At 38.6% G+C, this 7,473-nt stretch overlaps 1 pseudogene; it reads left to right on the forward strand.

Moving 5' to 3' along the window:
• Positions 1–587: 587 nt before the first annotated feature.
• On the forward strand, positions 588–2,120 carry LOC149229065 (cytochrome P450 86B1 pseudogene; annotated as a pseudogene).
• The last annotated feature ends 5,353 nt before the right edge of the window (positions 2,121–7,473 follow it).

The raw sequence follows: 7,473 nt of genomic DNA on the forward strand, positions 1-7,473 counted from the left end.
TGCTCCTACCAAGGGAGGTTGGCATTGAATTGTAAAAGGCTATCTATGCCTATATTGTAAAATATTCTAAGTGTTGGCCGAGGACTTTGCCCGGCACACTTGTATGTATTATTGAAGAATTTCATAATATATTGATATCGGGCGAACTTGTTCGGGAGTTGCCCCTCCCTCTATAATTGTGTGCAATTGTTATGTTCATGGTTTAATTGCATATTGATTATGAATGTGTATGAAGATTAATGCATTTTACTTAATTGAGAAGATGAATTAAGTATGTTTATGTGAAAGGCGTAGTCCATATGTACAAGTATTAACGAAAAGAAAGTACACGGTGGTGCCGCACCCCGCCAGGCACGGTTGAAAAAACTACCGTAGACTTGGGGGCGTGAGACTGGCCGTTGCAAGAGGCCAATCTCGTTCAAGACGAAGAGACGTGAGGCAATTAAATACGACTGTGTCGGCCATAGTTTATGAAGGGCGGCTGTGACTGAGAAAAGAAGAGCGTCCACCGTGTGGCAGTCACCAAGTGGAGGTCCGAGCTTCTTCAAAAGGCGGGTCAGTCCGGTGCCTCGAACTGAACAGTGTGCATGGCAATGCAGGGAGTAGGAGTTACTGAGGGATGGCTCCTTGTTGCACTGTTTTCAGCATTGGGTGTTCCAGTGGCCAGGTTTTACTGTGCGCAGAAAGCTCGGGGCAGGTGGTCTCTCGTGGGCTTGCTTCCCATGTTGATTTACAGTTACAATGATATCTACGAATGGGCTACGCATATGCTTATCCTGGGCGGGGGAACTATCACATACAGGAAGGGCGCATGGACGAAATGGGTGGTGACTGCAGATCCTACTAATGTTGAGTACGTCCTGAAGATAAAGTTCCATAACTTCCAGAAGGGCGACTATTTCCGCCAGGTGTTTGGTGACATTTACGGCGACATGAACCTTTTACTTCAAGAAGGAGAGACTTGGAGGCAATTAAGGGCAACTGTGTCCACGATTTTTGCTGCCGCAAAAACCCGCAACGACGTTATTCAGACCACTTTGAGGTTAGTGCACCAGAGACTTATTCCACTGTTCCAGCGCGCCGCTAAAGAGGGCATTGTTCTTGACCTCTAGGAAGTTTTTCATCGCTACACTTTCGAAAGCACCTCTCATTTCGCCCTCGGATTCGATCCGGGGTCCCTGAGCCTGGACCTCGCACATAATCGTTTCACAGAGGCATATGACCGGGCCATCGAGCTTTCCAGTCGTCGGTTTCTTGTGCCGGCGCTTTACTGGAAGACACTGAGATTTCTGAATTTGGGGCCGGAACGGCAGATCCGTAAAGATGTAAAAGTCATAGATGATTATATCGCGGAGATCTGTGCTACGACCAGGCGAGAGATAGCGCAGAACAGTGCGAATTGTGAGGATTCTCCGGGCTTTTTGCCTCTCCTCCTCCGCCTCGAGAAGGAGACGAACGGCCGCGTGTATTCTGACGACCAGTTGAGAGACGCCTGCCTAAGCATCATAATGGCAGGCAGGGATACGACGGCCCCGGCGCTCACTTGGTTCTTCTGGCTTCTGCAGCAGCACCCTCGCGTGGAAGAGAATATTTTGACGGAGCTCAAAGGCATAATAAAGCGCAGAAAACACGAAACCCACGCAGACCACGAAGAAGCGTTTACGGTGGATGAGTTAAAAGAGATGAACTATTTGCATGCGGCACTCTCAGAGTCTCTGCGACTGTACCCGTCTGCTCCATTAGAGAATTTAGTGGTTGCGAACGACGACGTGCTTCCGGATGGAACGAGGGTGAACAAGGGGTCCGGGGTGTTGTGTTTATGGTACTCCATGGCCCGAATGGAGAGCATATGGGGCGCGGATTGCCGCGATTTCAAGCCAGAACGATGGCTCCGCAATGGGAAATTCATGACCAAGTCAGAGTTCATATACCCGGTGTTCAACGAAGGCCCTCGCCGGTGCCTAGGAAGGGATGTTGCCATTCTGCAGATGAAGTGGGTCGCTTCCTCCATCATCCTGCGTTTTCGCGTGAAAGCAGTGGCCGCACATCCTGTCGTGCCAAAGTACGGGATGATGTTGCGCATGAAGCTCCGCCTCAAGGTCACAATCCTCACGCGCTAAACAACCACGATCACTTTCACTCTTTCCGGGCCCCCCAATAATTTATTTTTAAGGTAGCATATTCCCTACATTATCTAAATGTATGCTGTATTGCACAATGATATGTATATGTTCGATCATGCTTTTATATTCCCAACATTATCTCATCATGTAAGATTTGTTACTTGTGTAACCCCTCATTCCCATTTTTCCCTCTTTCTAGCTCAACTAGGCTTATTTAAGAGTCTTTCTTAAAGGCAAGATTTAATCGATCGATTTCATTTGTTTTATTAATTTATAACGTTTAACTTTGAAAAATATATATTTATTTTTTAATATTATTAAAAAAATCATCTTTAACGCAAAATATTAACTATTTAAATAAATTTATTTTCTAAAATAATATATATTTATTTTTAATATTATTAAAAAAAATAATCTTCAACTCAAGATAGTAGTTATTTAGTTATTTAAATAACTTTATTTTTTGGAAAGATAATCTATACTGGTTAATTGATTTTAAGAAAATGTTTTAGATTTTTATGTGAGTCCGTCTTTATGGGATCATTAGAGAAGATTAGTGTGCATGAGGGCTATGAAACTTTAGAGTTATATATAATAATTAGAGTGAGTTGCTAGAAGAAATTAGTTTATTAGTTATTAAATCTTTAATATTATTCGTAAAAGATTATGGAAATAATTATTTTGTGAGGTGAAGATTTATTAAAGAGTTATTATTGTATACTAAGTTTAATAATTATTTATTAATTTAATAATAATTTTTTTATTAAATTTTTTTATATTTATGTAAATTAATTATGTTATAGCTGAAATAATTAATTTAAAAGTTCTTATTATTATAAATAAATATGATTAGAATTATTTATGTTTAATATTAAGAGAATGAATTAAAAAAAATTAGAATTTTTTTTTTTTTTGAGATTCTTTATTTGTTGCTATGAGAAGTCTCATTTATTAAGTGTTTCCATCTATTACTGATGTTAAGGCTTTCATCACAGTTCACATTATTCTTTCTTTTTCCAATTTTTATGGCCTCTTTAATTTTTCGTTTTAGGTAGTGCTCTTCTTTCGTGACAAGTTTAGCTTCTTCCATTTGGATGTAGTGTGAGTATGAGAAAGCATGCTCTACAAGAGCATATTTTGTGGTTCTATTCCTAGATATGTCTGCAACATACTCTTTAAGTCTAATGTTAAGTGATCTTCCTATTTCGTCTATGTATTCTTTTCCCCAAGAGCAAGGAACTATGTAAACCCCTTTTCGCAGGTTAGGGTTTATAGGGTCATTTGTGGAGTCTATGGTTTTTCTAAATGTATTTGGGGGCATGAAAGCAATATTGATGTTGTGTTTGTTTAGGATTCTAGATATTCTATTTGTAGTTCCTTTTATATATGGCAAAGAGATTTTTGGAATGTCTAGGGCTTTCTTTATATTATTTCTATTGAGCGTTTGGCAGATGGTTTTCTTGATGATGTTTCTATTATATGCATTATGTTCAAAGACTTGGTGGAGGTGGTTTAGTTCATGCTTTAGGTGATCCGAGTCAGAAATTGCAGTAGCTCTTGTAGTTAGGATTTTAATAATTCCATATTTTTGTTTGGGATAACGATGAGAGTTTTTGTGTAGGTATCTTTCAGTGTGTTTTTTATTTCTCTACAGGAGATAAGTTTCCCGTTTTTTTTTGGATAAAAGGATGTAAGGAAAGGGTAACTAGTTATCCTTTTCTATTTAAATGGTGAATTTAATGTGACTTGAGAGACTGTTAATGTGAGTTAAAAAATCTTCCAGTTTATTTTTACCATGAATCCATTTTGCAAAAACATTGTCGACAAATCTTTTCCATTCTTTTGGGGTGTAAGGAAAATATTTGAGGGATTTTTGTTCAAAATGTTCCACGTATATGTTAGCAATTATAGGAGATAGAGGAGATCCCATTGCTACTCCATGACTTTGTTCACAATCTTTTCCTTTAAAGATGAAATGTGTTGATTTTAGGAAAAATTTTAGGAGATTTATAGTTTTGTTACCAGTAATTGATTTCATAGTGTCGATGGCTTCTTCTATCGGTATCATAGTGTACAGGGAAGTAATTTCAAAACTCACCATGAGATCTTTGTCTTTCATTTCAAGGTTTTTGGTCCATTAAACAAATGTTGCAAAGTTTTTTATATAAGATGAGGTGTTTCTGCCTAAGAGGTGTAACTTTTTAGCAAGGTATTGAGTAAGGAGGTAGGTGGGTGAACTTATGATATTGACTATATGTCTTAATGGGATACCATCTTTATGAACTTTGGGAGCTCCATATATTCTAGAAGTGATGGAGCTAGTAGGAGTGATTCTCATTTTTTGTAATAGTGTCAAGAGATGAATCTTTTATTTTCTTGGTGACCACCGTAAGGATATTAGCGCTAGGGTTCTTATCTAAGATTTTATAGCAACCACTATTGTTTAGGTTTTCTTCCATTTTTCTGTCATATTCAGAGAAATGGAAGAACACTTAAAGATAACTTAACAAGATTTAAAAATTTGTTATTTCGTAAATGTCCAAGTTATGTAGAAGAAATCAATCTAAAGTTATGTACAATATATGTTGATATATTTGTTGACTTGTTTATCCCCTCATTGTCATGTTTGCCTCCTTCTAGCTCAAGTGGGTTTATTTATGAGCCTCTATTAAGGCAAGCCTTATCCACTTGTTTGTTGGCCATTATTAGTTTAGAATTGACCAATGCAACTTATAATGTTTAAGTTTGAAAATTAAACGCTTATTTTTCAATATTATTAAAAAAAATAATTTTCAACACACATGATATTATTTATTTAAATGACTTTATTCTTGCCCTACTTCAATGATAACTTAACAAGATTTAAAAATTTGTTATTTGGCAAATTTCTAAGTTATGTAGAAGAAATCAATTTAAATTTGTTGTGTTTCCATAGGTGCCCATTGAATCTTCTTAGTAACCATCCTCACCTAAGATTGGAAAATCACCTCCCACCCATGTAGCATATGTTACATTATATCTACTTTTAAAATGAGTTTTAATATCTTAGTTTAGTCAAAATTGATCTTTTTGTACTAATCAAACATATTACAGATGTCTATGTAGGTGCCATTGTTATTTCCCCTTTTATACCCAGCCAATTCCATCCTTCACCCATCCCATTTAGTCCACATTACGTGCCAAGTCTGACCATTATGTCCCCCTCAACACTTGGCATTCCCATTTCCTCCCTAAGGCACTTCCCTATATTATATAACTAGTGGAGGTGTGTCGACTCTAACATCCAATATATTTTCATTTACACCCTTCCACCATGCCCACATCCATTCACCTTGTGCCACTCTATCATTAGATCCATAGGTGTATTGACTCAAACACCCAATATATTTTCCATTACACCCTCCACCATGGCCACATCCATTCACCTTGTGCCACTCTATCATTAGATCCGTCCTATCACTGCATCCATTATTGCAAAAACCAGTATTGTATCTACTAAAAATACATGAGTTATAATGGTGAAAATTTAGTTGCTGCAACTACATCCTCCATAACACCTATCATTGCCTCAGAGAAAGTTGCCTAGCCAAGTTCTACATCTCTTGTTAGTGCATCCACTATTGAAACAACAAGTATTGCATACATTTTAGTTACATCTATTGTTATTGTAACTACATCCTCCCTAGTGTAACATGCTTCACATTACTCATGTCTTGTTAATATTAAATTATGATTGAAATTTCAACATGGAGAACTACGACTGGTTGATACGATGATTGAAATTTTTGAACTTGCTTCCCTTCGAGGAGTTTCTGGTATATGATGCCAGATTCTGGATTGCTCTTGTAAATATGCGGCCACCCCAATGTCTCGTGCCCACAGGAGTCGAGAACAGTGATCAACGCCATGACCAGTGGTCAGCTAAAGCAATCATCTACGTTATTGGTGTTTCCCTTCTTATACTTAATTTTCAGAGGGAACTGTTACAGATAGGTGGAACATTTATGATGGCAATCATTCTAAAACTTCCCTTGTGTCTGTATGAACTGTAGAGGTCATTGGTCTATGTGGATGACCATTTCCTTCCCCAGAATGTAATGCCTCCATTGACAACATATCTACACAATGGAATACATTTCACTGTCATAAGTGGGGTACTTTCTGACTGTGTCTAAAAGTGTCTCACTTCGGTAAGCCATTAGATTCCCATGCTAATTAAGAACCACACCAATAGCATAGTCGAAGGCATCTGTCTCAATGTCAGGTGTAGAACAGAGGCGATTCTTCAACTCGGAGAATGCTTTTTGTTGGTTTTATGACCAAAATAACTTTAATTTTGCTCCGCCCTTGGTGACTTGACTTAAAGGCCAAGTGATATGAGATAACCCCAACATGAACCTACAGTATAAATTGGCAAGACCCAAAAAGCTCCAGAGCTCTATTAGAGTGGTTGGAGCTAGCCAATCCCAAATCACTTGTATCTTGGATGGGTCCACATGTACACCCTGATCACCAATGATATTTCCCAGATATTGAACCTAGGTCAGGCCAAAGGTGCATTTCTCAAAGTTAGCACACAAATTGTGTTGTCGCAAGGCTTGAAGGAATTGTCAAATATGGTGGAGGTGTTCTTCCCAACTCTGGCTGATGATCAAGATGTCATCTAAATACACCACCACGAATGCATTGGTGAAGGGTCACAAGGTGTCATCCATCAGTCTCATGAACGTTTCAGGGGTGTTCATCAATCCAAACGGAATGACCAACTATTCAAAAAGGCCCGCCTTGGATTTGAAGGAAGTCTTCCACACAATGGATGGTTCAATAGGCACCTAGTGATATCCTAACTTCAAGTTAATATTGCTGAAATTTTTGGCCCCTTTGAGCTGGTCCAGAAGGTCATCAATCCACGGGATTGGGCACCTATTCCAGACAGTGATCTTGTTCAGTGCCCGATAGTCAATACAAAGCATCCAGGTCTCATCCTTCTTCTGTACCAATACAATTAGGCTCCCATAGGGTGATGAGCTTGGCCTAATGTGCTCTTTCTATAATAGTTCTTGAACTTGCCTCGTGATCTCATTGTTCTCTAGGACAGAGGTTTAGTAGATTGTTCCATTGGGTAGCAGCGCACCTCAGGTTAGATCCATGGAGTGTTTTACCTGACAGTGTAGAGGTACCCCTGTGGGTAAGGTGAAAATATCCTTGTACTCCTCCATGACCTTGTCCATCTGTTGTTGTTGTGGAGAGGAGCCCTGCCTAGAAGCTATGGCCACAACCTTCTTCTTTCCCTAGGGGTGAATCATAAGGAAAAATTTTTCTTAGTCTAGGAAATGATCTTACTGCATTT

Source organism: Pinus tabuliformis, chromosome J, assembly GCF_031772625.1.
Source record: "Pinus tabuliformis cultivar Carrire ecotype Pingquan chromosome J, CPIR1, whole genome shotgun sequence".
Lineage (NCBI taxonomy): Eukaryota > Viridiplantae > Streptophyta > Pinopsida > Pinales > Pinaceae > Pinus > Pinus tabuliformis.